This window comes from Marmota monax, unplaced genomic scaffold (genome assembly GCF_021218885.2).
Source record: "Marmota monax isolate L192 unplaced genomic scaffold, Marmota_monax_Labrador192_F-V1.1 WCK01_AAM20220418_F8-fsc00191, whole genome shotgun sequence".
Taxonomy (NCBI): Eukaryota; Metazoa; Chordata; class Mammalia; order Rodentia; family Sciuridae; genus Marmota; species Marmota monax.
The window spans coordinates 546,852-557,695 of record NW_026693537.1 but is presented as its reverse complement, the minus strand read 5'-3'; the positions used below and the strand labels follow the sequence as shown (position 1 = coordinate 557,695).

Below are 10,844 nucleotides of genomic sequence, written 5' to 3'. Positions count from 1 at the left end.
CTCCTCCATCCCTTCACCCCCTTTCCCCTCTGCACTCTGACCTCAGGGGGTGGGAAGGCACTCACCCTCTGGCCTGCCCCCATTGTTCGGTTCCAATCTCCCTGCCTTTCTCTTCCCCTCTGCTCCCCCTTTCCCCCTTCATCATGTAGTGCCTGCAGTTTTTGACTTTCACCCCCACCAGTGATCAAAGACTGGAACACTCAAAATACAGCTCCCCATAACAATCCTCGACATGGACACTGGTGTAATTAAAAGTGGACTAAATGTCACTCTCACCTGTGTCATCCAGCTACTTATGCATGGAAAGGAAGTTGGCAGTATCCTTGGAAAGAAAGGAGGATCAGTTAAGAAGATGCGGGAGGAGAGTAGTGCACGTATGGACATCTCAGAAGGGAATTGTCCTGAGGGAATCATCACTTTGACTGAGCCCGCTAATACCATCTTCAAAGCCTTTGCTATGATCATTGACAAACTGGAAGAGGACAGCTGTATGACCAATAGCACAGCTGCCAGTAGACCCCTGGTCACTCTGAGGCTGGTGGTGCCTGCTAGTCAGTGTGACTTTCTCATTGGAAAAGATGGTTGCAAGATTAAGAAATACAGAGCGTACAGGTGCTCAAATCCAAGTAGCAGGGGAAATTCTCCCCAATTCACCTGAGTAGGCCATCACTCCCCAATCCATCACTGAGTATGTCAAACAGATCCACGTGGTCATGTTGGGGTTCCCCCGGAAGGCGTGACCATCCCGTATAGACCCAAGCCATCAAGGTCTCCAATCATCTTTGCAAGTGGTCAGGACACAGGCATGACAGTGCGAGCTTTCCCCAAACCACCCCATTCATGTGCCTAAACCCTGACCTAGAGGGACCACCTCTAGAGGCCTATGCCATTCAAGGACAGTAGGCCACTCTACAGCCAGATTTGACCAAGTTGCATCAGTCTCATTTTCTTATGACACATGGCAATACTGGATTCAGTGCAGGTTTGAAGCATCTGCTCAGACTATTTCTCAGGAACTCACTGTTCCAAATGACTTGACTGGCTGTATAATTGGGCATAGAGGCGCCAAAATCAATGAGATCCATCAAATGTCTGGGGCGCAGATCGAAATTTTAAACCCAGTGGAAGGATCTACTGATAGGCAGGCTACCATCACTGGATCTGCTGCCAGCATTAGCCTGGCTCAGTACCTAATCAACGTCAGGCTTTCCTTGGAGACAGGTGGCAGGAGGAGCAGCCAGAACAATGCAGATTCATCCATCATTCCTTTCTGCTGTTCCGCACTGTCCATGATCCATGACGCATTTTGTAAATTTTCAGTTTCTATGTTCTTTATCATCCACTTGTGATTTTTTAATTAAAGCATTTTAATTCCTTTCTCAAAAAAAAAAAAAGCGCAAGTAGTGAGGATGTTAACCCAGCAACTTCAGAGTTCAGGCAGGTGAGAATCCCTGGACTGTAACGAGTTCTCACAGGCCAATGAAGGATGCAGAGGTGTGGACAGGGCCTCGGGGGTGCTGGAGCAGACTGGTGGAGGCAGCATCAGTGAGTGGGCGCCGATGGCACAGAGCAGAGCAGCACAGTGGCAGCCAGAGAGGTGCTCTGGGAGCTGCCAACAGACACATCTTCCTCACCCACCTTAAGGACTCCCTGGATCCAGAAACATCAGGAAATTGGACTGCCACAAAGCAGGTAGGACAAACTCCAGGGCACACTGCCACCCAAGCAGGTGAACCTAAGGTACGCCTGGGCTCTACCTGTCACACAGTGCTTGGGGCTCCTCAAGCCCCAAGGGAGAAGAATTGCACTCAGCATTGCATTCATTCTAAGTGGGATGGGCTTCTCAGCTCCTGAGAACTGAGATTACTCAGATTTCTTAATACCTAGGTGCCATTATGGTAAAATGAGTCACTGATTTAATAACAGTTTTTATGGGAACTTTTAAAAAAGAAAGAACACTAGATTAAATATATACATAAATAAGGAGATGTATCTCCATATTTCAGAAATATTAGAATATAGTAAAAAAATAATTTTTTTTTCATAGAATTGAGGTGACTTGTGTCAGTTTAGCAACATTTTCACTCACCATCTATAGTCCTTAGATTACTGAAGAGTGTCACATAAACCTGAATGCTGGCATGTCTGTTTAAACAGTGGCTATGATTTATTTTGTTCTCAGCCTGATGATTGACGCACTCTGGAAACTTTATCAAGCCTCCTTTTTTCCCTGAGCCTGAACCCTGCCAATTCAGGAATAATAGGAACTAATAGGAATTACCTACCAGCCTCTCTTTTCTTGAAAAAACTTACATTAAAGTTGTATTTATTGTAGTGAATTCTGGCTTTGTTATTTAAAGGCATCATACATGGCATATTCTTTTCAGAGTTTAAAAAAGTCTTCAAGAAGATTCTAGATGGCCGAATAGGAATTCCCAGCACATATCACCTCCTCCACAAAGAAGAACCAAAATAACAGGTGTGTAGCAAAGTTTTGAGATGAGTAACCATGCCAGAACACTGGAAATCAGCAAGAGAAACACTGGCACCCTGTAAGATTCCAAAACCTGGGACAATAGTGTAAGAAGAGAAACAAAATACTAATATTTACTACACTGATTCATAGGTGAGGAAGGAGGATTCTCCCTTCTGCAAGAGTAAGGGTGAAAGAGAGAGCCCCAGCAACTTCCAGCAGTGCAGATCTGTGCAGATGCTAGCCATCGGAGCTACTGGAAAGTTTCACAACCCTCACCAGCTTGCAGCGGTCTTAGAAACTAACTTGAAATCTGTGCAGTAGCCTTGCTTTGGAAAAGGATCTCACATCCACTGCCTGCAAACATCTGTAGAGCTGTAGCCAGGAGCCATCTGGAGAGGGGAGATACCATCTAAATTTTCACTACTCTAGAGGACAGAAACTGCTGTGTAGTCCCGTCTCTGGGACCCCCACAGACTTTCCACTGCATTGGCTTGGGAGGCAGCTGCTTTGCAAACCGAGCTTGGCCCTTATGACTCACTGTGACCCAAGCTTACTTGAGAGAAGAACAGAGGGTACTGCTCTTGAGAACCAGGAGATTAGGACACTTGCCACGTGACACCATGTGCATGGCCAGCCACGTGTGGACTCACATCAGTGCCAGAACTGGAAGCAGTTTTTCATGAGGTTCCCACAGCCCCTCCCCACTGCACTATGCTCAGGGGCCTGTTAAAGACAGTGGGAGGGAACACTGTGGTCTTAACTGCTGCCCTGTTGCTGTTACCTTGCTTCTGGCACACGTGGCCAAAGAGAGCCCCCAAAAGAAAATTTGCTGACCATAGCTGGGGTCCTGCTACCAAGTAGGCACTGTCACCAAAGTGGCAGAGAAGAACACCAAGGTTCCTGCTGCCACTTCACTCACACAGTTCCCACAACCACGCAGCCCCTGCACCACGTCAGGGCATGCACTGCTGTCACTGCTGGATGTGAGCAGCAGTGGGGAGGATGATGCAGTCCCTGCCACTGCCTCTCCCCATGCAGCACCTGGGCTCACATCATTGACTGGTTGAAGCATGTCATGCCAGAGGCTCTTGCTAATAGTAGAGCTAGCATCAACAGTGCCCCAGGAAGGTCCTGTTCTCTCACAGGGGCCACCACTCACACTGTAGGAGGAGGTGGACAATGAGCTTCCTGCACCCATTGATGGCTACTCCACACCTGCCCGAACTCCCAGAGTGGCCCTGTGCTTGCATGACCCACAGAGACAGTCGATCTCTGACTCCACCATTAATGCCTAAAGTCATTAATCACAGACAAAGAAGCAAGAGGAGACTATACAATAGAGGCCAGCTAGGATCAAAGTCAACATTACATAACAATCTGACACCCCCAGACACTCTCCAGGAAATAGCTGCTTACTAAGACTACCCCATAAAAGTTGTAGCAATATCCAACCCATCAGATGCATCTATCTCAATATAGGAGCACAAAAATTATTTTTAAAAAATTTTATATGATGCCTCCAAAACAACAGAACCCCCCAAAACTGACATGGACAAAATGCCCAATAAGGAACTAAAAGATTGATTATAAAACATCCCAAAGAAATCCAAGAGAATGCAGATAAATAGTTAAGTGAAGTTTGGAAGACAACACAGGATATGAATGAGAAATTCAGCAGAAAGATATCATTTTTGAAAAAGAATCAATAACAAATCTTGGGAACAAAGTGTACAATAAAACAAATAAAAAATTCAGTTGAAAGTCTCAACAACAAACTAGAAGTCAACCACAAAAGAAATTTTACAACTTCATAAAGGCTAACCCACATATTTTTGAATGAACAGTGGATCATTGAGGAAGTCGGAGGGGAAATGTTTAAATCCCTCAAAACAAATGAAAATGGAAGTACAACATACCAAAACATGTGGGATACACAGAAGCAGTAAAAGGGAATTCCAGAGCAGTAAATGTCTATCTTGAAAGAGAACATAGCCAGGTGCGGTGGCACAGGCCTGTAATACCATCGCCTTGGGAGGCTGAGGCAGGAGGATCCCAAGTTCAAAGCCAACCTCAGCAATTTAGCAAGGCCCTATCTCAAAACAAAAAAAAAATAAAAAGGGCTGGGGATGTGGCTTAGTGGTTAAATCCCTGAGTTCAACCCCCAGTACCCCACTGATGATGATGATGATGATGATAATGATGATGATGATAATAATAATAATAATAATAAGAAGAAGAAGAAGAAGAAGAAGAAGAAATATATAAATAAAAAATATAATGATATACTACAGAGGCCTGGTAACCAAAACAGCATGGTATTAACATGAAAATGGACATTTATACCAATGGAACAGAATATAGATCCCACAAACAGAATATAGATCCCTGTGGTCTATAGTCAACTGATTTGCTATAACAAAAGTGTCAGAAACACTGAAGAAAGGACAGCCTCTTCAACAAACAATGCTGGAGAACTGGATAGCCACATGAGAAGGCTGAAACTTGATCCCTCTTATCCTGTACAAAAATCAATTAAACATGGATAAAGACCTAAGTGTAAGACCTCAAACTGAGGTAAGACAGAAGAGGCCTGACACCTGAGGAATTTTCAGGAAGTCAGATTATTGACTATAGGGTTCAGAGGCTGCAGTCAATAAACCTGCTTCCTGAAATTTTCTCAGGTGCCCAAGCCTCTTCTCTCCTACTTCAAAATACCATCCAAATATTTATTTGTTTCTTTGTTTATTGGTACCAGGGATTGAACCCAGGGGCATTCAACTCCCGAGCCACATCCCCAGCTCTTTGTATTTATTTATTTTTAAATTTTGAGACAGTGTCTTGCTAAGTTGCTTAGGCCTTGGTAAGTTGCTGAGGCTGGCTTTGAACTTGCAATCCTCCTGCTTCAGCCTCCCGAGCTGCTGGGTTACAGGTGTGAGCCACTACACACAGTTTGTATTTATTTTATACGAAAATAAACTCAGCTTCTTGTGACAAGTTAAAACCCCAAGGCATAGCAGAAGATGCTTCGATTTCCACAATAATTTTTCTTAGCAGCACAAAAGATAGCTGCTAAAAGAATCCCATAGGGTACGTGTCACCTCTCCTAGCCAAGAAGAACTGCTGCAGAGGTGGCCTCTCTTTAAATATTTGTGAGATGAGGGAGTAGCCCACTAAATGCCCCAAGGCCAGGAGACTTCTCTTCTTGTCACAGGACAATACTTTCATTTTGAGGGGTGGATTCTGGTCAGAAACTGGAAGGTTATTCTTTTTGTTTTGAACATGAGAATGAAAACTTGGGAGATGGTTCTGGTTTTAAGATTCATCCCATTCTTTTTTGCCTCAATCACAAGAGGCAATTGTTTAATTTTCACTCTGTTCCCCCCTCAGTCCTCCTGGTTTTTAAATGACCTTCCTTTACTCATCTCATGAGCTCGAAAGGACCAAGACAGAACATCTACCTTCCAACCAAGCCCTGACACCAGGTCCTGCTGGTGGACTCGGTGGCGGGGGAAGGGTGACAAGAGCAAGAACTTGCTGTTAAAGTGACGTCTGGAACCAAGGTGGCTTTCATCCTGGTAATGCTTTAGCTGCCCTCGCTCCCCACTCTACTGTACCGTCCAGGTCAGAAGTATCTTCTAACTTGCCTCTCTGAGCTCAGTCTTCTCCATTTACCCAGCTCCTGAATAAAGCGTACTTATGAGCAAACAGGAAAGCACTCCCCTAAGTGGAGGATCATCAGGATCCCTCAGGATCCACCAACATGTCAACAGCAGCAAAATACAAAGACCTGTCGACACTGCCCAAATGCTCTTCACTTCTTACCTTTACCAGTTTTACCCTGACCTTTAACGACAGTTATGCCCTGTGCTGTTACTTTTATGGGGTCTTCTGTGTTTTAAGTTAATTATAAAAGTTGGAATTAAGTTACTGGGTTATGTAAATAGCCCACTGCAATCACATAACAGCCAAGAGCTATCTTTCTCTGTATGTAAGTCAAAATTTTCGAGCATCAAGATCAAGTATCAGGGCTGGGGATGTGGCTCAAGCGGTAGCGTGCTCGCCTGGCGTGCGTGCGGCCCGGGTTCGATCCTCAGCACCACATACAAACAAAGATGTTGTGTCCGCCGAGAACTAAAAAATAAATATTAAAAAATTCTCTCTCTCTCTCTCTCTCTCTCTCTCTCCCCCACTCTCTCTTAAAAATAAAAAACCTTTAAAAAAAAAAAAAGATCAAGTGTCAAACAACAGGCTTAACGTGTGTGTGTGTGTGTGTGTGTGTGTGTGTGTGTGGTGCTGGGGATGGAACTATCTTTCTCTGTCTGTAGGTCAAAAGTTTCTAGCATCAAGATCAAGTGTCAAACAACTGGCTTAACTTGTGTGTGTGTGTGTGTGTTGCTGGTGATAGAACCCAGGGTTTCACAAAAGGTAGGCAAGTACTCTACCACTGGGCTATGTCCCCAGCCCTTTAAAAATTTTGATATTATTTTTGCATTGGAATTGAACCCAGGGGAACTTTCCTACTGTGCTACATCCCCAGCCTTCTTAATTTTGAGACAAGGTTTCCCTTAATTGCTCAAGCTGGCCTCAAACTTGAAATTCTCCTGCGTCATCCTACTGAGTTGCTGGGATTTACACCTTACTCCCTAAAAATGCAAGGATAAAAAGTGCTTTATTCTGGGGGAACAACACCCTAGAAGAAGCCTCAGTTCTCAGAAAATAATTAACTCAATTTCTTTTAAGACAAGTTCTTTCATTTAAATTTTTTTTTTCATTTCTAGGATGCATGTTTTGGATGAATGTCTGCTTAGAGAGAAGATCCCCAGTAACAGCTGACCTGAAGAAGTACCTTTAAGCATTGGCTCTGTTTCCAGCGCTCCCATCCCTCTCCTTCTGCCCTCAGCAAAATGACGTGGGATCCACAGCCCCTCTAGGGTTCTCTCTTTTTTTTTTTTCAATTCTTCAGGCATCCTCAATGCACTCCATCCACTTCCCCATCTCCCAGAAATTTGTTGATATTTCCAATATGTTTATTATCTCCTTTCTGTTCTCTTGGCTCATGAGTTTGTTCTTTCTTTATGCTTTATTACTAACATTTAAGTTCTCAAAGTGGAGGGACAGAAAAGACATAAATTTATTCTGACACAAACCAAGTAATAAATGATTTCAATGTTTTTTTAAAATTTTTAAAGATATTGATGGACCTTTATTTTATTCATTTATTTATATGAGGTGCAGAATCAAACCCAGTGCCTCACACATGCTAGGCAAGCGCTTTACCACTGAGCCATAACTCCAGCCCTGACTTCAACTTTTTAGGCAAGACAAGCAGTGGAACTAGTTCATACTTTAGACATTTTATTCATACTACAGTTTTATTAAAGTCAGAATAATAGTCCCAACCTCTTTTTTAAAAAATATTTATTTCTTAGTTTTAGGTGGACACAATGCATTTATTTTACATTTATGTTGTGCTGAGGATGGAACCCAGTGCCTCATGCACATGCACTCTACCACTGAGGCCAGCACTCTACCACTGAGCCACAATCCCAGCCCCCCAACCTCTTTTTTTGGGGGGGGGTACAGGGGATTAAACCCAGGAGCATTTAACCACTGAGCCACATCCTCATCTCTTTTTATATTTTATTTTGAGACTGATCTCACTAAGTTGCTGAGGCTGGCTATGAACCTGTGATCTGCCTGCCTCAGCCTCCCAAGCCTCTGGGATTACAAGTGTGTGCCACCACACCTGGCCCAATAATTTCGTTTGATTGGCTTTCAATGTTTCATTATATTTGGGCCATTTCAAGTCAGTTATACACACTGAACATTTCTAGGGGTCTGGCATTGAGCTGCATGCTTAACAGGACATTTACCAGTTACACATGAATCACAGCAATATCAAGGATAATAAATGTTAATGCTGTCATAATATGGAATATCCATATTCCCATTTCAGTTGCCTTTTCTATTTTTATTTTGTATTTTATCTTCACCAGAATAGATCTGGGCCTCTATAACCAAGTATTCTCTATGTTCTTGTAGCTGGCCAGTGCTCAGAAACATAATTAAAATTTTTTTGCAGGGCTGAGTAGTCAGTACAATGATAATGACCAGGGCGAGTACATTAGCTGATGCTCAATAAAAACTTGTTAAATACAACACTCAGTTGAAAGAAGTTCTAAAAAAGAACCTAGAAAAAAGAGCCAGTGTAGTGGCACATACCTGCAATCCCAGCGATACAGGAAGATCACAAGTTCAAGGCCAGCCTCGGCAACTTACAGTTTTATATTATTTTATATTACTTTACAATTATTGGATAGTTTTTTTTTCCAATAAGGGGACTGACTACAAAGAGTCACAACAGAACTTTTTAGAGACATGGAAATGTTCTATAACGTTTCATTTTTATAAAATTACCATGTATACAGTGGGCCAAACTTGTCAAATTGTAACATTTTGCCAGGTGCAGTAGTGCATGCCTAAAATCCCAGCTACTAGGGAGGCTGACAGGAGGATCACAAGTTCAAGGACATCCTGCATAATTTAGTGACACCCTGTCTCAAAATTTTAAAAAATGGGATGAGGGTGTAGCTCAGTTATAGAGTGCCCCTGGGTTCAATATCCAGTGCCACCAAAATAATAATAAATTTTATTATATGTAAATAGTACTTCAATAAAACTGTTCTTTAGAGTTATTGGGATTAGGGTTTGTATTAATTTGTGACCTGAATCCTAATCTTTGGTCAAATCAGCATAGATGTATAAAAATGGAAAAGCAGATGTATAAGCATGCGCTCGAGTAACCTGGAGGTAAGTGTGAGAAGCAGCTGCTGAGTTGAGAATTGGAGGCTTGTTGGAGAGTTGGGAACGACTTGGGAGAAGAGTCAGCTTTGTCCATAGCCTTGTTGTACTATTTAATTCTTTTTTGGGGGGATGGAGGGGTCTACCAGGAATTGAACTCAGGGGCACTCAAGCACTGAGCCACATCCCCCAGCCCTATTTTGTATTTTATTTAGAGACAGGGTCTCACTGAGTTGCTTAGCACCTCACTTTTGCAATGGCTGGCTTTGAACTCACAATCCTCCTCCTGCCTCAGTCTCTGGAACTGCTGGGATTACAGGCGTGCGCCACCACACCTGGCTATTTAATTCTTTTAAGCTACATACATGGTCTTGCTTTGATAAATATCAAGATTATAGTTTTTCAAGATTATAGAGAGAAAATGTATGAGATAAAAGGGCACCTAGTCTACTGGAGGAACACTCTTTGAAATACCTGGGCAGTCTCAGACCAGTAGAAATAATGTTTCCTCCCAGTCACTATTTCTCTAGTTCTCTCCCTGAAGCTGGGGCCTTTCAGATCTGGGAACCTCCACCATGCCTGTGCCACATCCCCAGCCTAGGGGACCCTGAACCTGTTCTTTCTCCTGCATTTTCAATATTTAATAGAGCCTCAATAAAAGGCCATTCTTTGTAGATAGCTGAGGCTATCAGACTATCTAATCTGCAAAGTATGTGGGGTTCCATAAGACAAACTAGATGGTAGGCACACTGGGGTCTTCATATGATTTATTGAGACCCTATGACCTGTGGATTCTTCTAAATGTTGGCATTCTTTTAATTATAGTGTATGATTCTATTTGCTAGGTTCCCCCCCAAAAGGCAAAAGTAAACCTTGGTTTAGGAATACATACAAAGGTAGTAAAAATATAAAGAGCCAGCCTAGTGATTACTTTAAAATACAGAAAGGGTTTAGTATGGGACTGGGGACTGCAATCAGAGGATCTTTTGAAGGGCAAGTTCTTATTTCTTGGCTTGGACATTACTAACACAAGCAGTGGCTTTATAACTACTAAATTGAGTAAATGTTTTATGCATTCAGATGAAGAAATTTAGTAGGGTCTAACTAATCTAAATGTCTATCAAAGGGAACTATTTAATTGTGATAGTAAGGTATTAATGTACCCTTAAAAATATGTTTACAAGGACCTTATATTCAAATTGTGTCCTAGGATAACAAAAGTCACATTAGAAATGAATCTGGTATGATATAAGTATATAATGTATACATATATAGAGAGAGAATATCTCTAATCTCTAGAAGAACAGATGAAAAACTGGTCAGTGTTGCAAGAAGACAGGGAACAAAAGACTTCTTTTTTACTTTTTAATTTTATATCATGTGCGTTTGTTACAAATAAAAAAATCATCTATTTTTAAAAATACTTATTTGTTTGCATTAACACACTTCAGCAAAGAGGAGGAACTGCATTCAAATATGGCTAGCTAATCATGACCATGTTAATTGTACAGACTTTTCTTTCTTATTCTTCGGTACTGAGGATTGAACCCAAGGACTTGTGCGTTCT

At 42.3% G+C, this 10,844-nt stretch overlaps 1 pseudogene; it reads left to right on the top strand.

Moving 5' to 3' along the window:
* The first annotated feature begins 205 nt into the window (after nt 1–205).
* LOC124102329 (poly(rC)-binding protein 2-like) lies at nt 206–1,349 on the top strand (annotated as a pseudogene).
* Nucleotides 1,350–10,844: the final 9,495 nt, after the last annotated feature.